The 22,803-nt window shown below is 40.9% G+C and overlaps 1 protein-coding gene across 19 annotated transcripts in view; it reads right to left on the bottom strand.

Moving 5' to 3' along the window:
• The window catches only part of BBX (BBX high mobility group box domain containing), a 258,518-nt gene that overhangs the window by 178,867 nt on the left and 56,848 nt on the right, over nucleotides 1-22,803 (bottom strand). Inside the window, exon 1 of one of the 19 annotated variants that reach the window (XM_070508704.1) lies at nucleotides 8,591-8,670. The exons of the other annotated variants lie outside the window; for them this stretch is intronic. The gene's annotated coding sequence lies outside the window, so the exon portion shown is untranslated. Of the gene's footprint in view, nucleotides 1-8,590; nucleotides 8,671-22,803 lie in introns of those variants that run through there. 19 annotated transcript variants of the gene reach the window in all.

The raw sequence follows: 22,803 nt of genomic DNA, 5'->3' as shown, positions 1-22,803 counted from the left end.
TACATATTACATGACTTTATTTCTGTAACATTCTTGAAATGACAAAATTATAGAAATGGAAAACAGATCAGTGGTTGCAAACAGTTATATGGGGGTGGGGGCAAGAGGGATGTGGATGTGGCTATAAACAGGGTAACAGGAGGGATCCTTGAGGGGATGGAAATGTCCTGCATACTGACTGTATGTATGTCGCTATTCTGGTTGGGATATTTCACCAGAGTTTTGCAAGAAGCTATCACTGGGGAACGTGGATTCAGCATACATGGCATTTCTCTGCATTATTTCTGATAACTGCATGTGAATTCACAATTATCTCAAAATAAAAAAGTTCAGCTAAAAAAAAATGACAAAACAGTACTGATAAAAAAATAACAACAAACAAAAAGCAGGTGAGTGGCGTGTGCTTCTCCTTCACGTCCTCACGCCTTGTGTGGAGACTGTCTCCCTAGGGCTAGGGTTACCAAGTCAGCTTTTACTCTCTCTCCATATTCGTCCTTTGCTGATATCACTCATTCTGGAAGCATCAATGACCGTATGCCAATGATTGCCCAATGTGTATTTCAAGCCAATTCCTCTCTTCTGAAGTCCAGACATATTTTACTGATAAATGACTGTCTCAATCCAGGTATCTTATAGGCACTTCAAGCTCAGCATGTGTACATTTATCTAAACACATCACTTTTCCCCACGGCCCCCAGATCTGCTTCTCTTGGGGCTTTCCCTGTTTCGGCAGTTGTCACTATACTGTCCAGTGCACATGGCTGCTAATGCTAATATGTGGTTTCCTCTGTCTCCTTCTCACATATCTAGTCAACCTGAAAACACCATTAATTCAGGTTCCTAAATACATGGTCAATGAGCATCCTTCTTCCCATCCCCACCTGGTCTAAGCTGCCTCTGTACCAGTCTCTTGAATGATGTCTGCATGCCCATTTGTGGCTCCCTCAAAAGCAGCCCTCCTGCAGCAACCAGACTGACCTTCACACAATGCACATCCAAACACCTCACTCCCTGGCTGAAAACTTTTCAATGGGACCCACTGCGCTTGCCATAATCTCATCAAGGCACATAAAATCTCACATATTCTGGTGGCCACCTGCTTCATACCATCCTTTCTGCTCTTCTCTAAACTCCTACCATAATAGACTCCTCCCGTTTCTCCTAGGCATCCTGGTCTTTCTCACCTGAGGGCCTCTGCACTTCTACCACTCCCAGCCCAATCTCCCTGATGTCACCTGATCTGACAGACACTTCCTCCAAGATGGGTTCTCCTGAGCCCTCAGACTGCGACAGGTCCCTTGTTAAATAAACAAACCTATGCAACTTGAAATGCAGCTGATTAAAGTGTTTTAATGAAAACAATCAAATCAATCTGAGATTCATGCACAGGTAGTACCTAGAGTATAAATCAACATATTTCAATACATAAATCATACACATTTGGTTTGGCACTTTACTTAGGTTAATTTTGGCCTACCTGATAAACTTGACATCCATTTTTTGTGACGCTTTCTCAATATGAAGTCTAATAATAATAAATTCTCCTAGTAAGAGGCTTTGTCATTCATTGTCCAACTATGACTGTGATCTTGGATTTCCAGCCTCCAGAACTGTGAGAAAGAAACACTTGTTGTTTCTAAGCCACCTAGTCTGTGATCTTTTGTCTTAGTGGCCTGAACTGACTAACACAGAAGATTGGTACCGTAGTGTTGCTATAACAAAGATCTGAAGCGGCTTTGGAACTGGGTAACCGGTAGAGGCCAGGAGAATTTTGAAGAGCGTGCTAGAAAAAGCCTACATAACCGTGACCAAAGCGTTAAAAGCAATTCCAGTGAGGGCTCAGAGGGAGAAAAGAAGAGCTGTGGAGAGAGGCCCAGTCTTCCGCGAGAATACCTAAGTGATGGTGAACACGAGGTTCACGGAAAAGCGGACCATAAAGGCCATTCTGACGAGATCTCAGACGGAAATGAGGAGCATGCTATCGGAAACTGGAGGAAAGGCCATCCTGGTTAGAAAGCAGCGGGGAACGGGGCTGAACTGTGTTCACATCCCTGCACTGTGTGGAAGACAGAACTCGTGAGCCATGAAATCGGTATCTGGCTCAACCTTTCTCTAAGCCAAGTGTTGAAGGTGCAGCTTGGCTTCTCTTGAATGCTTACAGTAAAATGCAAGGAGAAAACCATGACTTAAAGACAGATTTTTAATCAAAAAAGAAAGCAGAAATTAAAGTCTGGAAAACACTCAGCTTATCCATATTACAAAAAATGAGAATGCATGTTCGGTAGAGAACACTCGTCGTGTGGCCAAGAGACCTTTGGACAAGGAGACTAGTACAGATGTGAACCTGGGATTCACCCCGGCAGGAAACAGCAGATCCCAACTAAGGGAGAAGGAGACAGGCATGAGTGAAGGTCGGCTGTCACACTTACAATTTACAGGACAGGACCGTGGAGCTACTCTGCTGCAAACCTGCGATACGCTTCAAGCCAAGGAAAGAAGGATCCCGAAGGCGATTCAGACATCACCAGGGCTTCCTCCTTGGTTTCAAGAGCAGCTAGAGCATCACTTGGGTTTCAACAGGCCACAAGACCTCCCCCCTAAAAACAGGGGAGCCAGATCCCTCCCAGTAGAGCCATAGGGGAGAGGCTCTCTGCACTTAGATTTCAAATGATGGAGCTGCCTGGAGCTACGGGGGCAGGACGCAAGCTGAGGGCACAGGCAGAGTGAGGCCACCACAGAGACTCCCATATGGCAATGCCCAGCAGAGCTGTGGGGGTGGGGCTGCAGCTGGCCCACAACCCCAAACCAGCAGAGCCACAGGTGTCCCATTCCAGCCCGGGAAAGCTGCTGTGTGGGCTGCACTCAGCAAAGCCATGGGGGCAGGGATGCCCTGAGTGTGTCCAGAAGGAGGGATCCCAGCCCCAGCGGGTGGTAGGCGGAGCATCGAGGAAAAGAGGATTACTCTCGAGCCTTAACACTGGATGTTGTTTGCCTTATTGGGTTTCAACCTGCTTGGGATCTATCACCCCTTTCTTTCCTATTTCTCTCTTTTGGAAGAAGAGAGTTTAACTCTACGCCTGTCCCCCCATTACATTTTGGAAGCACATAACTTGTTTGATTTCATAGGTTCACAGCTGCAGAGGAATCTGCCTCAGGATGAATCACACCTTACGTCTCATCCATATCTGATATAGATGATATTCAGATAAGACTTTGGACTTTAGACTTCTGAGTTTTTGCTGGAACTAGTTAAAACTTTTGGGGCCACTGGGATGGAATGAATGTATTTTGCATGCAAGAAGGACTTGAATTTGGGATGGGGGTAAGAGGCAGAATGCTATTGTCTGAATGTTTGTGTCCCCCAAAATTCCTATGTTGAAATCCTAATGCCTAGTGTGATGGTGTTAGGAGGTGGGGCCTTAGGTCATGAGAGTGGAACCCTCATGAACATGATTCGTGCTTTTATAAAAGAGAGCTCCCTTGACCTTTCTGTCATGGGATCATACAAGTCTGCAACCCAGAAGAGGGTCTTCCCCTGGCCGTGCTGGCACCCCGATCTCAGACTTCCAACCCCAGAACTATGAGAAATAACACATGCTTTGTAAATGAAGATGAAAAACTAACCCTAGAGTTTAGTTATCCAGGATTCTTTCTAAAGTTTGAAGAGATCACTCAGTCTGTTAATAATAATAAAAACAATAAAGAAAAAAAACACAGAGGGAAATGATGTGGGGATGTGGCATGTAAAAGCAACTTGTTTGAAGCTTTAGAATGTATGTCTACAAGCACTCTCTCAATAGTAATTTAGAGTGGTTAGGGTTTTAGATCTTTACATTTTAAAATTCTACAATAAGAAGTATTTCTAATGAATCTGTATTTCCCAATCTCATGGTTTTTTCTGATATCCCATCTTTAATTTCAAATTAATTATAGGTACTTTGTACTGAGTACTACTCAAGAACTTAGTAATTCTACTAGTAATCATACCTTCAGCTATTTGTCATATTACAGTTTTCAACTGTATGCTTCTGACGGTTCATGCATACATGGCTCATGATTCTGTGTACATTTAATCTTCATTTCCTGTTAAAAACATCTGGTTGAAAGCATCATTATGAAGCACAAAAATAATAAAGGGGTGGATTTCAGGATATAAGAGAAATAGCCATGTAAAAATACAACCACTATTAATTGAAGTAATGTAAAATATGCTTACAAAATAGAAATTAGACACTTGGGACTACTGGAGCCAAAGAAGCAACAGATGCTCTAAAAATGCAGCTTCACAGGGTTTTACTGTTGATATTTGCCAGCCTCAGCTTAATAAAACCAGGTGTTTCCAAGCTGTGAAAGAGGACATACAATCAAACCTATACTAACCAGAGGCTGGAGAAGCAGCCTCACCTGATTGACTAGATTTTCTTATAAAGCCTTTTTGTTTCGACCACTGCTATTGAAAATCCTTCTAAAATGTATTAAGGTATACTTGCTTGCTTAGTAAGTGAACAGTAGAGGAAGCATAATGAAATCAGTGGTGACCGCAGGTCTTACCATACATTAGGGTCAGCCTTGGTGTGAGCATCCGTTTTCACTGGACCCTAATGAAGCAGCGGACATTGGGCTGGATGTATACTGGCCCGAGGCTAACCATTCTTTGGATGCTCCTCTTTCTTTAACTAAACTGTTTAAAATCAATTTTTTTTTTCTGCTTTATCTCCCCAAACCCCCCCCCCCCCCTCCGCTCCAGCCGTACACAGTTATATATCTTAGTTGCAGGTCCTTCTAGTTGTGGGATGTAGGACACTGCCTCAACGTGGCCTGACAAGCAGTGCCATGTCCACGCCCAGGATCCGAACCCTGGGCCACCGCAGCTGAGTGCACGAAATTAACCACTCGGCCATGGAACCGGCCCCATAAAATCAATTTTTTAAACAGGAAGAAGGAGCTTATTTTCCTATAAGTCAAAAGCAGGGAAAATAAACCTGGTTATCTGAGCTTTTATGATAGCACGGGAGCTTTTCTAAAGTAATAAGTATTCTTGAAAAATCTGTTCCATTTCAACACTTTTAAGGAAATGAGTGCCCAAGGGAAAAAGAAAGGTAAAATCCAATTCCTATATGGAGAAGAAAACACTACCGAAGAAAGATCTGCAACATCCAGGTACTGACTAAGTGCGCTAAGGTACTAAGTATGCTCATACACTAAGCACATGCCAAGCACTGTGGCTGCCGCGAGCCTTTCCTGCCTGTGCCTCAGTTTCTCCATCTGCAGAATGAAAAGACCAGCCATGTATGCCTCTCCTTTAATACATAAAAGCTTCCTGTGCTGTGAGTCATTATGAGCAAAGTGATGTTACTCTACCATTGTGTGTGTGGGGAGGGGGGCGGATAACTTTCCAAGAGGAGCTAGGATGCCCAAGCCCCCCGACCACTATTCTCTGCAGTGAATTTAGGAAGGCTGGCTCTCTTTATTGCTTTGGGCAGTACACTAAATGAATAACAAATCAAGAGTTGACTGGGCTATATGTTAAGGGATTAAATATTAAACATCCCAAAAGAGACGGGGAGGCATCCACGGAGGCGTCATCTCCTTTCAGTTTTCTTTGAAGTCTTATCCTAAATGACAAACGGCATCAGCACTTGTCTGACCCCCAGAGCAGTGGAGTGGCCCCAGCAGAGCTGGATCTGGGCTCTAGCCCTGACAGCAACGAACTGCATGACCTTAGACAAGTCCCCTGCTCATCTGCAAAATATTTTCTTCTATTTCTGTCATTAAACAAAAATGCATGACGAATTCAACAAATTTCCTTTTAAAATAAAGATGTTACACAAACAGTTCAGGAGAACGCCATGGATATAATGTATTTTGATTTTAGAAGCCATCTGACCAAGTATTGAATACAAATGTTAGGACAGGCTGCACAGTCAACTGGGTTCCTAACTTTGAACACCAAGCGTTGAGTAACGAGTCAGAAGGAATGCTGCAAAGATGGACTGAATTAACAAATTTAACTGTGGATTCAAATGAATGGTCTAGATCACTCTGTAAAGTTGCTGCTATATGCATGTAATAAATTTCTAGCATTCAGTTTGGACACATCACTCTCCCTGCAGGGAATAACTGATTCATGGGGTTATCTTGTTGTTTCACAAGGGAAAATGTAAATCCTGGCACCACAGTGAAAAAAAATCTAACGGCATGGAGTAGGAGAGGCCCTGACTTAAGTACAGTTCATGTGAAAAAGAACCAAGAGCTTGAGCTGACTTCGAGCTCAACATGAGTCAACAGTGTGACGTGACTGCCAAAAAAGCTAACGTAATCTTAGTCACCGATAACAGAAGTGCCGTGTCCAGAACAAGGGAGCTACAGCTTTACCGCATTCTCTGCATCCTGTGCTGGGCACCACGCACCTAGAAGGATGGGCTCAGTCCCAAAAGCCCCCTATTGAAGAGTGATTCTGAAAAACAAGAGCCATTCCACGCATGACAGGGAGTGACCGGAATGGGAAAGGACCCAGACAACTGTTCCTGAAGACTGATGGAACTGGGAGTATTCAGCCTGGAAAAGCTAAAAGTCTTGGGGGAGAGATAATATTAAATATCTGATGAGCTTCCAGTGACAGAATTCAGACCTAAGAGGACACATAGCAAAGCCGACTTGGTGTCCATACAAACAGACCCAAAACAGAGTGGGGTGCTTCAGCACTGGGCATGCTCAGGTAGTGCAAGTGTTGTCAACTCTAACTACACATTAGAAACATCTGGGAATAGTCTGAAATCTATCAATGCCTGGGCCCCACCCCTGACCAATTAAATCAGAATCTCTGGGGGAGGGCTTGGGCAATTGTAGGTACTAAAAGCTCTCCAGGGGTTTCTAATGTGCAGCTACAGTTAACAATGACCAAGGTAAATACAGTCTGGGTGGCCACCTGTCTGTGCAGTGTAGGAAGGATTCCTTCTCAGAAGCCTGCACTAGGTTTTCTTCCTGGATCTTTTCTGTTCTAGAACCTTTTATATTTTTAACTTGTTAACATTATCTTCCAGGATCATGAAGATTAGCTTCTCTTGGCAAATATCTGAGAAGAAACTAAGTTTAAATGGCAGAGTCTCTTAAAGGGAAGAATCTGGGCTGCATTATAATAGCTAGCCTAGTCTACTCACAAATAAGAGCTTTCAACGATTTAAGCACTACCATCTTTGTGGGAAAGGGACAATAGTGCGGCAATGTTTATATGTTGATAAACTTAATTCCAAAGTTGTGTAAAATAAATTTAAAGCACACTAACATTCAAGAGTTCTCAAATTTCTTCCATGATAAAATAATTGTTAAAGCAGAAACAACTTTGTAGTTTGAATGGTCTCTGCCACTAGTAGCTTATCCAATGTACATGATAAAATGTCATATTTTCCCAATTTAAATATTTTCTAAAACTTTTTACAACAGAATAGCCTGGATGTTTCAGATCAATATACAGTTCTCCACATTTCCTTCGCTGTGGGTTACATTCTTATTCTTAATCCTATTCTTCTGACCACTGAACAGAAATGTTTCCACATATTTCCTAATCTCCTTTGAAAAGACACATCCATATGTGTTCAGTCTCCTGGCCTTAGTATAGGTCAGACATCCACTGTAGTGGGTGGGCTCCTGCTTCTAGAGTTTAGTGCCCCCTCCAGATTTTTCCACTTAGATATTACACACCCTCTCAACTTTAAAACTTTCACTTCAGGTTACAGTAAATCATCAACCATCCTCTTTTGCTTCTGCCATCTGTCAATGCAAAAGCTCCTCATGAATCTGAGGCTGCTTCTAGGCTACTTGAAGACGTTCTCATTAATCTCTGTCATGTGGTTCATAAATAATGAGAGCGGTATTACAGATCAACATCTTGTTTACAGACCACCACCACCACCAAAAGAGCCTGGAAGAACACTGTGGATTTGACTAGACGTATTCAGCCCGAACAAGCGTTTCAGGAGTCCTGATGGGGAGACAAGCACACATTAATGTTTTACCAACAGCTGGTTAACTGTACCACGTTTCAAGTAACGACTGCCCTTTCCGGTATCAAAACACTAGAAAGAATTACGACCTCACAGCCATCGGAGCAGCTGCTGGGCAGACAGCCTGCTCCACAGCCTCCAGTCACCTTTCCATTTTCCAAGCACATACCTCTCTCAGAAATGTTTTCAGAGCGGCAGTCTACAGAGCTGGTTATAACACCGGCACGATGTGACAACAAAATTCATGATGATTTTGCTGTTTCATCCTGCCCCTTTTTTTAAAAAAAATTTTTCCCTCCCCTTCTGTCCCCAAAGATCACCAAACCGACAATACTTCCACAAAACCTGACTCAGACTTAGGAAGATAATGCTTTTCAGTGAGAGCAGACCAGCTTTAGGGGAGAACAGCTTTCGTGAGAAGCAGGAAGCCGATCTGAGCAGCAGAGAGCAGGGATGGGGCGGAGCAGAAAGGAACTGAGCTGGGGGAGAGCAAAGCACAGAAGGTCCCGGCTGCTTCTAGTTACTTATTGACAGTTTCATCTTACAGCACAGATTTATGAACACGGTGAGCATCCGTCCTGCCCTACCTTTTCTTTCTTTTACGAATCTCGGTCAGTCTGGTAAACTATGACACAGGGGAAAGTGAGGCCTTACGGAGCCCAGTTGCAGGGAAATGATGTAAGCTTCCCACCTCCCACCAGCCCCTGCTCTGCCAATCCACCTCTCCTCTGACCTGTGAACATCCCCTCCCTCCCCCAGTGCCACTGCCCTGGGGCCGCTGGGGCCCTCGGGGCTCGCCTAGCTGTGTCCTACTGTGCGGCAGACAGTGTTTGCCAGGGAATAAGGAGTATTTTTGTTTTGAGAAAAGTCTTCAATGAAAAAGCAAATGCCTCTCTATTTGAAAAATAATGCTGAGTCGACAAAAACTAGTCAATCCCCAGGAGAAATCATATTAAACAGGATTGAGGCGAGGAATGCAATTTAGCCAAAGGCGGCAGAAGGTGTAATGTAGGAAGGGTGTCATAATGGGAGTCAGGAGACACAGGTTCTAGATTCTAATACCACTTCTGTGACCTTGGACAACGGGCTTAATCTCTCTGGTTTCATTTTCTGTAAAAGTAAAGAGTTAATATAAATTACATGTGAGGTCTCTTGTACTATTGTAATTTTACAAACTGATACCTAAAAGAAATAAGCCAGGAGCAAAAATGTACTCTGACTATGGCCAATCATTTGTTGTTTACTTAAACCTGCAAGTAATTCCTTATTTAAGCTATTTCAGATATGCTTTGCCTAAGGACCAGTAAATGTGAGAAGGACTAGCAAAAGACACACAGGGGAAAAAGCTACAGGCAGTTCAAGTTTGAATCCTGATCTGGAGAATTTATAGAGAATTAGGATCGTGAAGATTCTTGCTCAGAAAAGGACAATTTGTAAACAGATGCATGGAAGCAATTAAGACCTATGACACGACCCTAGATGACATAAACTATTTACCTTGGTGAGCAGTGTTCTAAGTTTAAAGGACACACACACGGCACAAAAAAATGTTTTTTAATTAAGAAACCACAATATACTGGTTACTAGCACAATCATGTTCAAATTAAGAAGGCAAACTCCTGGAATCACACAAGACTTTCCAAAGGGTATGAAGGGCATGCAGGCACGTGGAGGGTAAATCGACTTCCAGATCAACTTTTCTAAGCACTCTTTCTTGAGAATGACGCTTGAGAGGAGGTTTGCCCGTCTCACTTTCCCTTTTCCAATCCCCCTTCTCCACTCTGTAAAATCTAGGGCCGGCCCAGGGGCCTAGTGGTTAGGCTCGGTGCGCTCCACTTCGGCAGCCCGGGTTCAGTTCCTGGTGAGCACCTACACCACTCATCTGTCAGTAGCCACACTGTGATGGTGGCTCACATACAAAACAGAGGAAGACTGGCAACAAACGTTAGCTCAGGGTGAATCTTCCTCAGCGACAACAACAACAACAACCCAGGCACACAGCTCATCCATCATCCATCTCATTCTACAGCATTGCTAGGGGTAGGAAAAACCTTTGGGCAGGGCACAAAGGGACAATTAGAACTATTGGTGGTGAAAAGGTGTAGGGCCCAAATCACCTTTCTTTCCCAACTCACCTGGCTTTGCCAACCCTCTGCTTGGAATAAACCTGGAGCAGGACCTAATGTGATTGTCAGCTGATAAATCATTAAAGGTAATTTTACATAAGAGATCACTGTGATTTTGAATATAACCCAGAAATTCAAAGACTTGAGTGACACTGCTGGATTAATACTCTCTTCCTGTTCAACTTATTTATGTAAACAAAACTTCAGTGTACGTATTAAAAAGAATGAAAAATATGCTGAACTCTTTCTGCAATGAATAATATTCATCCACTTAGAAGAAAAGCACCAGTAATGCAGAGATAAATTTCCAATAAAATTTCATTTTTCCCCGAATATTATATATCAAAATTTATAATTCACACATATTTCTGATCAACCGTATACTAATTATCACAGTAATGATAACTTTTTAAAAAGTCACTTAGAATCTTATGGTCACAGTAAATTAAATTTTGTCACCAGAAGTACGATAGATTTTTAAGCATAGCAATACATAAGGATAAAATTTATTGGGAAAAGTGTAATAATAAAGACTTCAAGGAGATAAGTTAACACTCTAAAATTTCCGACTGTTAAAGAGTCACTTGTAAATGGACAGTGGCAGGTATTATACAGCAATGGTATTTCATCCAAGTGAATGTATTTAAGAAGGATATGGCAATTTTATTAAGAAATGTCGATATTTACAATCAACAATTATACCATTATCAAGTAATTTAAACTTACGACAAATATTTTAAATGTCAGTAAAGAAATATATGAGGGAATCCATAGTTTTCAAAATTCTTTTACTAGAGTAAAAATGTTTAAAAGACCATGACACCCGCCCTCCTTCCATTCCAAAGACCTTTCAAGTGTCACTACAGAGTTTAAAAACAAAAGCAACAGGAACAGCGATCTAGAACCTCAGAAAATGAGCCTCTGGGAACAGCTAAGTTTTCCAGTTATCTGTGGTTATATTCTTTGAATACCACAACGGTTTTGTCTCCTAGTTTTAAACTGTTATAAATGAAAATCTTCTCAAAATGAGGAACTCCTTCCCACCTTCTTAGATCACACCAACATGACTTGATCTTTTATTAGTATTCCCCAGACAACTGTCACTACCACCAATGCTGCTGAGCACCCACACAAGCCCCCAGGACCAGTGACGCTCCTCCTTCGGGCTCTCTGCATGTCTGCCACCAAGTGGGAGACATGGGTTCAACTCCTGGTCTACCAATCACAAGCTGCCAGCCCTGGACCGGAGGTACTGACACTTCCTGAGCTCCAACTTTCTCCCCTAGAAAAAGAAGTTAACCTGGAGCCGGCCCAATGGCGCAGCAGTTAAGTTTACACATTCTGCTTTGGCAGCCTGGGATTCGCCAGTCCAGATCCCAGGTGTGGACCTACCCACCGCTTATCAAGCCATGCTGTGGCAGGCATCCCACACATAAAGTAGGGGAAGATGGGCATGGATGTTAGCTCAGAGCCAGTCTTCCTCAGGAAAAAGAGGCTGACTGGCAGCGGATGTTAGCTCAGGGCCAATCTTCCACAGTAAAAAGAAGTTAATCTCACCTTCTTAAACTATGCCACAAAACTGAGATGAGTTCACAGAAGTGAACACACTTTACTTAAAGATTCCACACCAAGAAAACTGACTCTGTCCTGGGGTTTTTTCCTCTTTTGGTCACACTTGTCCCACCACGTCTTACCCTTGAGTGCCTGCATGAAGCTCCCCTCTCCACTTGGATTGCTATAGGTCTGGAAATCAGCCAAAAAGCTAAACTGATCTGTTTGTTTAATTCTGATCAAAATGGTTTAAGTAAGGGATGGGAGTTTTCTATAAAACACACCGAGTTTGCGACATTTATTCCCAGAGGTCATATGGATTGTGGATCACCAATACTGTTGGATGGCTGAGGAACGGATAGAAAGATGGAACTCTGCATGTGTTCCATTTAAAACCTCAATCTGCTCTGATCTCATCTCAATCTGCTCAATCTTTAACCAAAGATTCACAGAAAGGAGAGGCCTAACATATTTTTAAGATGCGATCCCTCTTTCACTTTAGTATCAAACACACCCCTCTCCCAACCACCAACACACAGGTACAAGTTACTTTTATTAATTATCTGCTCACAAAATGTTTTTGCTTACTATGGTGTTTAGTACTCCAAAACTTCAGTTTCCAAGCTACTGGTCCATCTGGTGCCCCAGAACCTTAGCTTCATTCCCAGAAGCACAAAATAAACCTTTAACTTTCAAAAGTAGCAAATAAAATTCAAACAGCATCAAATGGGAGATAAGATTTTAAAAAGTTAATTGATAGTAACTGTTCTATTTAAAATGTCCAGGGGCTGGCCCCGTGGCCTAGAGGTTCAGTTCAGCATACTGTACTTTGGTGGCCCAGGTTCAGTTCCCAGAAGCAGACCCACACCATTTGCTGGCAGCCATGATGTGGTGGTGACCCACATACAAAATACAGGACAACTGGCACAGATGTTAGCTCAGGGTGACTCTTTCTCAGCAAAAAAATAAAATGTCCATATGGTACATTAAGCACCTATTCTCTTCCATGAATCACTATGTGGTCACTATTATTACAATCTCACTTGACCCTTTAAACAACTGTATTACTTCCAGGTTACTGATTATGAATTTGAGCCTCAAAAGTATTTAAGTGACTCGCTCAAGATCACCAAGGCAGGCAATGAAAGCCAGAAGTAGAATGCAGTCCTGCAGATGGATGGTCCAGCAAAGTTCCCTACTAAATGGACCTGCCGCACTGGAACAGCTGGTATGATCAACAAAAGCTGCAGTGAGCAGTGGCACCATGCCCAGGGGGCATCACAGTTTATTCTGAAGAGCAGACGTTCTGGAATCACACAGATCCGAGTTTGAATCCAGACCATGTGATCCTGGGCAAGTTATTTAATTTTTCTAAGCCTAGATGTCCTCATCTGTAAAAGGTACTAACAGCACCTATAAGGTTGCTGTGGGGATTAAAAGAGATGTTTTTAGCACCTTGCCACTTACAAACTTGAGTTTACTGAATAATAAATTAACATTTTTGAGCTCCCATTACGTGACACATCTTAATTCTTCTAATTCTCCCAATAATCCTATGGCATGATAGATACTATTATCATCAGTGCTGTTTTATCTATGAGGAAAGATTCTGTCCAAGAGAAGTAAGGCAGTTTGCCTACTGTCCCAGAGCCGAGAAGTCATGCACTGGCACAGAGATCAAGAGCTGGACTCCAGGGTCACACTCTGAACTACTGTATACTGCCTCTCTGGGAATGATTACAATGACAGCACTACCTCTGTTCTCACCACCACCACCACCACCATCACCATCACCATCATCATCTCCATCTCCATCCTCACCATCAACCTTCTCTATAGTTAGCCTTCAGGGCCTTAGGTCTACCCCAGTGATGAGACATAAAGAGCCCGGACTTTGATTAAGGGACAGTGACAGGAGTAAGGGCTTTAGGGAAGAAGCCAAGAAGGAAGCCGGTCCCTGGAAGAGGATAATGTGCAGCACAATGGAGAAACTAAATGGAGGCCTGAAATTGGGAACACAAAAAAATATCAGCTACCAGATAGGGGGGAAAAGGGAAACTTAGCCTAAGAAAAACAAACATATTTATAAAATTTCATCAGGTGCCTAAAAGAATACTAAAAAGAAAAAAGGCAAAAACCTGGCCTGTGATATAATTTGGGGCCTACTCCCTGTCTACTTAATAAGTGTTATCTGACCCCAGGGGAAAATAGAAACATTTTCATTAACTCTCAATGATGACCTGATACAGGCCCAGTGAAAAGCGTCTGCCTCTGAAAGTACTAGAACCCAGCAAAATCTCCTTCTCAACTACTGAAGGGAAATTCTATTCCTTTGGCAAATCTTAAACGATATGCTCGTGCAATGTTATTTCTGCGTTCCTTTGGATAACTGTTTTAATCCACATTGTTTTCCTCTGTGGCTTGTCTGAATCTAAAGCTCGTTTTTTCCACTTAACAGGATTGGTGGAAACCACAGTCTGCCCATTTCCCTCAGGCCTAGTTGGGCTGCTTCTCCTGTGCTCCAGAACATTCCATGTGCGCCGCTGTTAGAGCACTGAGGACTCTCAGGTGTGACCACAGATCTGGCTTCTCTGTTACCATAAGATCCCACGGAAGAGAATCTACGTTTTGTTCATCTTTACAACCCCAGCACCTAGTGCACCGTGTTGCACTAAAAAAACATTTAAAGAAGATGAGTTGAAAAGTTTTCAGGCCTGTTTTCTGACTCCTTCAAGGTTTCCTTCACCACTGAGCTTACTCCGGAAGCCCATCTCTCTAGATCATGATAATCCAATCACCAAAAGTGATCAGGATTCAATGGACTAGTGATGACTTCTCTGGCAATGGGTTGGGAAAATAAAAAGGAAACACACCCTTGGGTGGAAGTTCCAGTATCCTCTTGGATGCCTAACATAACGCCCAGCATTCAGTCTTCAGACAAAAGATATGCCTTAGGGTCATGATCACTGAAAATTTATTGACTAGCTCAAGGGGTTCTGTTTATCCCTTAATATCCAGCAAAGTGCTGAGCACAAGGTCAGTGTCAGATAAGCACTTTTAGATTCTTGATTAATTGACTGCTGCCATTAGAACTGCCACGGGCCAAACGCAGACCATCCTTGAACTACCAACAAGGGTGTTAAAAGATTCAGCAAGACACCACTTAGTCTCTAAGACCAGACAATTAGCTTTTTAGAAATGTAAAATTATGATTAAATACAGTCAGAGACAATAAGAAGTCCAAAAATATCATACTTCTATTTTTTCTGAATGGAGGTCTATGAAAAATGTAATGCTATAGAGAACTTTCTACCTTAACGTAAAAAAAGAAAGAAATTTTCCCATAAACTACACAGCACAATTTAACAGAAATTGTTGGTATGTGTGTGGGGGAGGGAGATAGGATCAAGGATCACCCAATATTCCTGAAATCTGACAAATCTGATTACTATTTTGATAAATCTAAACAAATCTATTTGAAGAAGTTACTGGGGACTCCTGAAAATTGCACTTGCCCCTTTTATTAATAAAACCTGAGTTCATGTGCACTGGTAAATGCAGCAAAATAAATAAGTAAATAAAGAGACAAATAAACTTTAATACTTCAGGTTGTATGCAAAAAATGCAAACATTTTTAAATGTTTCGAATTTCCCTAAGATTTCCCTTCATTATTAGACTCTAAGAGACATTAAGATTGAGCATTCTGTTCAGCACCAAGGCTGCTATTATACTAAAAGTCAGTTTGAGGGGCTGGCCCCGTGGCCGAGTGGTTAAGTTCACGCGCTCCGCTGCAGGCGTCCCAGTGTTTCGTTGGTTCGGGTCCTGGGCGCGGACGTGGCACTGCTCGTCGGACCACGCTGGGGCGGCGTCCCACGTGCCGCAACTAGAAGAACCCACAACGAGAAATATACAACTATGTACTGGGGGGCTTTGGGGAGAAAAAGGAAAAAATAAAATCTTTAAAAAAAAAAAAAAAAAGTCAGTTTGAGATTTTTTTTTTTAAAAATCAGCAACCTCACAAAGAACACCTGGTGATACACCTTTTTTTTTAACTCAAAACATTAAGAAAAAAACAAGAACAGTAAAGTAGATTAAATTTTACAAGCTGATAGGCTTACAAATTTTCCCAAATATCAAAGTCATACTAAACTGGGAGATTATTAACTTCTTGAAAGGGTTAATCTCTTTAATATAAAGCCACAGTCATAGCTACCTACAAGTTCAGTTATAAAATGTCAAAATATGCAAAGTAGCATTTTTTTGTACCATAATGCTTATAAAGGCTAGACAGCATAAATTCACTAGCAAGTTACAGATTTTCCTCACCACATCTATTCAAATATTCTCCTTTCTCTTTCATAAAAACTTACCAAGAACATTTCAATTAACTATACTCTGCCTCAAGGAAACATTTCTATTAGTATTAAGATCCTTTAAAATAAATAGAATGTTATTAAGTATAGGATTTGGGTCCTCCTTTTAACTGGATACCATTACTAACAGGTGTAACATTCATTGATTTTTATAGTTCCTTACAAAATAAATAAGCCATATTCGGTAGAAATATATTCTCTCAAATCACATTATATATATCATTTACTTACATGTTCTTTTTATTCTGATAATTTTCCCAAACAAAAGGTTTATTTATACTACTCTAACATCTCTCTCAGCTCTAAGAGTGAGTTTGCATTTCTGAAAATCAAAATTTGTAAGTGTTTTAGCAAGCCCCTTCTAGCTACACAGACATCTAAAATGAGTCTGACACATTAAAATTTTAACCAATGGAAATTTAGCAAACATATTTTACAATACATTTTCACTTCAGAGAAAACAACTGAGGTAAATATTAATTCCATTTTATAGAGGAAGACACTAAGATGCAGAGAGTTCAAGCATCTCATCAACTTAATAAGCTGAAAAGTCAAGATTTGATCTACGTTTTCTCCTGGAAATCAGGTGCTTTCAGCATACACTGGAAAGTTTAAAAGTATATTTGCTGGGGCCAGCCCCGTGGTCTGGTGGTTAAAGTTCCACATACTTCACTTTGGCAGCCCAGGTTCACAGGTTTGGATCCCAGGTGCCGACTGGCACCACGTGTCAGCCATGCTGTGGCAGTGACCCACATACAAAATAGAGGAAGACCGGCACAGATGTTAGCTCAGGGCTAATATTCCTCAAGCAAAAAGAAGAGGAGGATTGGCAGTGGATATTAGCTCGGGGCAAATCTTCCTCAGCAAATATATATATCAATGTAGTATAAAATTTGGGGGGGGGCGGATTCTGTATGCTTCTAAAATGCCTCCTTTCCCTACTACCCCCTTTAAGCACTGACTGATTATTTCTGCATCTTAAGCCAAGTCTTTTCAAGCCTCTTTTATAGGACTTGCACTGCTCCCCCGATTCTCTAACCATGGTTTTGATCCATTTCACTCTTTCATTATTTTTATAACTTTCTTCACTGCCCTATGGAAAATGGAAAACGTTAACAGGCTCAATGGAAAATTATCCAAGTTCACTTTTTTCTTTAGATAGGTGTTAAGAGTTTTAAAACAAAAAAAAAAACGGCTTCTTTTAGGACTTACAAGCACCGAGGAGAGAGGGTACATCCCTTGAAATTTAATGATGTGATCATATACTTAATCTGTGATTCTGTCCTTAAGACTATGGGGAAAAATCTATCCAGAATGGCATTAACCTTTAGGAAATTGGCCAATTCCCAAGAGCAGATGATGCCTGGAAGCTGGAGGTATTAGAGGTCGTGTTAAAGAGGCAAGGTCATGAAAGGTCAGTAACTAAGTTTCCAGTAATACTGGGGTCGGCAGAGCCAGGACTTCTGCTGGGACCACACACAAGCTGCGCTGTTAACTGAGGAGTGGAACCCCTGGCCTCACACTCCAAAGCAGCTTAACTCCACTAGCAGTCCCAGCGCCATGTCCTGGTCGCAGGCCCAGTGGTGTGGCTTTTGATGAAGGAGTAAATAATAAGCAATAAGCTCTCAGCTGCGAGACAGAGGCAAGCAGCCAACATGGTCACTGAGAGAGAGAGAGAGAGAGAGAAAGACTGGTAAAACAAGAGAGGCAAAGATGTAGAAAATTGAAGTTAAATAGATGCATATATATAAACAAATATAAATAATTTTCTGCTTATCCACATTATAAAGCATATAACTAATTATTTGATTTATAAAATCTTCATGCTTAAAGCTGGTATAACCCTACTGGGCCCACAGAATGGTTATTTATGAAAATATTTTCAGAGGTATTTAGGTTCACTTTAAGGAAATACTTCATAATTGAAACTGTAAAACTCTATAATGTACTTGTGAAGCCATACATTCCTGGAAAAAAGTGAAAAGATTAAGACCTGTAGAAAGGATGAAGGAACCACATTAGACCCCAAAATAATGGAAAGCACTGAAACAAAAGCATAAAGGAACCAATCAAAATTTACAGAGCATGATGCAAAGTCTCTAACCACCTGCAAAAATCACACTTTTGAAACAAATGTGGTTTTGCTAGATCTTGCCCTTTCACTACATACATCTGTGTGCCTTTTCTGTGATTAACAAGGCTGAAATTCTCAGAACAGGCAAGAGAAATTCTGAGATATTTCTGTACTTGGACAATAGTCAGATTCAATTGCCCTCTTTGATATCTTCCCCAAGAAAATGAAGCGCACAATTCCACTTCCGAAACTTTGGAAAAGAACTGCTGTGTGGCACCCCTCAGAAACCAAGCCGGGCCTCAGGCGTCCGCGCTTCCTCTGCTGGAACGTCTTGAAAGAGTGCCAAGAACTATTTGATCCCTTAAACCAGTGCTGACGAGTTGGAAGCAGCTGGAGTATATGAATCAGTGATCATTTCTCCGTTATATTTTTGCTCTTAAATAATTATCTGAAGGACAAGTACCTTGATCAAAAAGGCACTCTGTAAACAAGAGAAAGACCCCTGAATTCAGAGGCAGAAAACCTGGAGAATAGCTCTGAATTAGAATTAAACTATTTTGACTTCAACTGTTCTTTAATTATTTTCTTCTATCTAATAGCTTTGTTTTCTCAGCTCTTTTATAAGCTTTTGGGGAGTAAGGAACCAAGTACACTTCTTTACCTATCTTCCTAAGAACACAAAATAATGGTCAAATAGTAGATGTTCAAAGAAATTTACTCACTGAGTATAAATAAGAAATTCAAATAAAATAAAATTATTCCTCATTTTTTTCTGCTCTAAAATCAAGTTTGTATTAAAAACAGGAGAAATAGAATAAAATGTCTAAAAATTCTAAGTGGATATGTCAAAAAGGCCAAATGGAAGTTTGACGAGGCAGGGTAAACTGCAGATGGAAATAAGTGTGTGTAACACATCATCCCTGATTCTGACCACCCAGACGTTCTTTGTAACTATTATTTAAGTTAATTTCTCACATTCATGAACATTCACGAGTAAACTACATATGTGATTTGTAAATTAAAATCAATATTACCCACAAGCACATCACTATTGACATTTTCGACTCCCAGGATTTTATCTTTGTAACCCCAAAGCCCGGCACATCAATAGGTTCTCTGCCTTTAGATCATGCTCTATGTTCAATTTTTACCCCATTCTTTTTCACTTATTTATTTAGTTTTAGGAAAAACAGCATAAGCATTTCCTTGTGTTATTAAAAATATTAATGAACATAATCTTAATGGCTGAATTATAATTTGTTTTTCTGGAATTGGGAAACTCAGGTACAGAGAAGCATCTTGAACAAAGTCACCAAGTTTATTGGTGGCAAACTAGGATTTGAACCTAGAATGTATGATTCCATGCTAGTAACTTCTTCATTGCTTCTCCGAGTGCAATGGATGCCAGGTCCCTCCCCTCCTTCTACCTACACCTCATTCAACCACGTTAGCTTCTGGCTTCTCTCCAACATGGAATGGCCACCCAATCCAGGCTGGCTTCTTCACTGAGCCTCCCACTCTCCACCCTTCCATCCCCCACACCCATGCTGCTCCAGACCCCTTCTCTTACTTTGTGAGCATGCTATTCATATGGTTCCCTCTGTCTGTCAGTCACTTCCTCCTTTCTCCACCTCCTCAAAGCCTGACCGTCTTTTTATATCTGTCTCATGCCCCCTCCCCTCCATAAGGTCTTACTGAATAGTCAGGACCTTTCTTCATTCAAATCATTCAATAATTACTTATTTAACACCTACTGTGTACCAGGCACTGCTCTGAGCACTGGGATAGAAAGGGGAACAAAGTCAAGAAGGCTTCTGCTCTCATAGGAAGAACAGAAGATAAACAAGCAAAACAATGCAAAAATAATTTGTCACTGATATGTATTATAAAAAACAAGGTGATTTCTGTACTATTTCTGATTGGCTTTCTGACAACTTGCTGTAAAACTGTGAATTATGGAAGGGCAAGGATTCCATCTTACGTCTAAAACCTGGCACACAATAGTTCTTCAGTCACCAGTAAATTTAGGCATGCATAAACGAAAAGAATGGATGAATGGATGGTGGATGGATGGATGGATGAATGAATGAACGACTGCCTCAAACTATGACTAAACCATTTCATCTCTAAGTTTTGCTTCCCCCAACCAGGCTGAGGCTCCAGAGCTGAGGGCCTGCACATCCATGTTGGTCTGGTCTGCCTATGACAATGAATCTGAGGATGTCAGGGAGGGCAGGCACCTCCAGCCAAGGAATGGGCCCTACTTTTTCCTACCCTTTTACCCAAAGCCCAGGTCCCATGTTCAAGCTCCCTGCCTGGCTCCTGCAAGCATCTGCCCTCAGCCAGGTTCTCCTTCAGGACATGGTCCCCGATTTAATAACTAACAGTAGAGAGCAAAGTGAAAGACTCAGTAACACATTCTTAACTAATTCTTCAGGAATTGTGAGAATAGCAATTTCTAGTCCAGATTATCTAAAATTACAAGAAGATTCAAATCATTTCAATATGTGACTAACTTCTCAAAAGCTCACCAAAACTAATTTCATCTCTTTAAAAATGTTAGTTTAAGTTTTCAAAACATTCAGAAGAAATGGTGGAAGATATTTTTAAATAAAGCAAGATAAAACGGCAAAGCCCTCAACAGTGTGGAGTCACTTGTTTATGTCACTGGACACAATAATCACAGATCATAATCAAGCACACTGTTTCTCAAACTTACTTAGCCTTGAGAACAAAAATAAATCCAGACAACTCTGTGGACCCCAGTTTAAGGAACACAGTCTTAACGGTTAAACATTCACTTTAGGTACACATTTAATTGTCAATAGTACCATAAACACAAATGCAAACTTTGTGAAGAAAATCCATTAGTAACGCTCAGTTGTAAGTTAACTAATCAAGCCACCCAGAAAATACTCACATTATTTCTATTTATCTTCTAAATGAATCATAAAAATTTTTCTTAAATTCTCATTAAGAACTAGCTAACCCCTGAAGATATGTCTATTACTTGACAAGTTTGTGAAGCCCAGATCTAAAAGCATACAATTAAGGGTCTCTCTCAAGAAATTAACTCATGCATATTTGTGGTATGGGCATATATATGTACAACAAACTAAATACTTTAATAAAGTTCACTCCTGATTAATATTCAAATCCTAGTGATTCTGAAAACCTTAAAATTTTAAACTTCTCTGTCCATCAGCCACAGTTCTCTGATGGACAAATAACTAATCATACATAAACTCTTCAAAATAGCAGACTACTGCTATTTAAAGAGAACCATGTGAATGAATTATCTTGGTTAAATAATTATCCTCTATTTGTTATTAAATTCTGATTTTGCATCAGGTTTTCTTAAAATGAGAATATTAAAGTTATAAGAAAGAGCATCAGAAAATATATCTGAAACTTGGTCCTTTATTACTCTTTCACAAAAATGTCCAAAAATTCTAAATAAAGTGTGACCCTAATCAGTAAGAGTCATTGCAGGTTGAAATCTGAAGATTCTGGAACCTCTTACTTTAGGGGTCCTTGATCTCCTTGGTGAAATAAAAATAATATAACCAAATATCTTGTTTTCTATGTTTTAATAACATACTATGTTTTAATAACACAATTTAAACAAGCTCACTTTCTAGTTACCCAGAGAGTCATACATATAAAACACAGCTTTCCTATTCTGCAAATATTTCTCACAGTATTTCAAGTGGTTCATGCCAATTCAGCATCACTAAAAATTATAAATTTTGATAAAACATTTTACAAAGAACCACAGAAAAAGAAATACGATCATATTTTTGCTGTACTGAGTTAGCTAAAAGCCCCATAATTGGAAAGAAAGGCTTCCTATAAACATCAGAATTACAAAAATGTAATTAAAATATAAAGACGTTAATTGTCCTTGCTTTCATATACGGAGCACGGACCTTTTGAGAAGCTAAGTTATTTTTCTCTACTTGGATATAAAGATACATCCTACCATCTCAGCTCCCAACTCCATGTCCAGACACCATCCTATCCCTCTCCCTTTCCAAGTAAAACTTCAAAACACTTGTCAACAGCACCTATCACCTTTTTCTCCCTTTTTACTTGCTCCTTGATCCACTACTATGTAGGCTCTCCCTCCCTCTATTTCTCAAAAATGACTCTCCATAAGAACACCAACGGCTGGACATTCCTAAATGCAGAGATGAGCTTACATGCTCACCTTGCTGTTTCCTCCACATGAGTTGCTGCCTTGACCTTCTCCTGGTTTCCCTCCAGCCTCCCTGCCCAGTCCTCGGCCCCCTTCCTGGTTGACGCCACTACACCTGCTCTCTTCCGGGCATTCTTCCTCTACTCTCTCTGCAGTTTGTCTTCCAAAGGCCTACTAATTAAGATTTCAACAGCAACATCACTTCCTCAAAGACGGCTGCCCTGCTCCTCCTACAGGTTTGGTCAGCTCCCACTTGCAATTCTCTTCTCAGCCTATGCCATTTTTCTGCTTTTAAGCATTTACGACCATTTGAATTAAAATAATTGCATAAGTAATTATTTGATGTCAACTGCCCTCACTAGAAGGTAAGGTTAGAGGCTGTAATCCTTGATGCCCAGCACATAGCTTTCTATACATGAATATTTGAAGGACGGAAGGAAGCAAGTAAAGACAGAAAGAGGGAAGGAGGGAACGAGG

This window comes from Equus asinus, chromosome 5 (genome assembly GCF_041296235.1).
Source record: "Equus asinus isolate D_3611 breed Donkey chromosome 5, EquAss-T2T_v2, whole genome shotgun sequence".
NCBI classification, from domain to species: Eukaryota; Metazoa; Chordata; class Mammalia; order Perissodactyla; family Equidae; genus Equus; species Equus asinus.
This window is presented reverse-complemented; position numbering and strand designations above follow the sequence as displayed.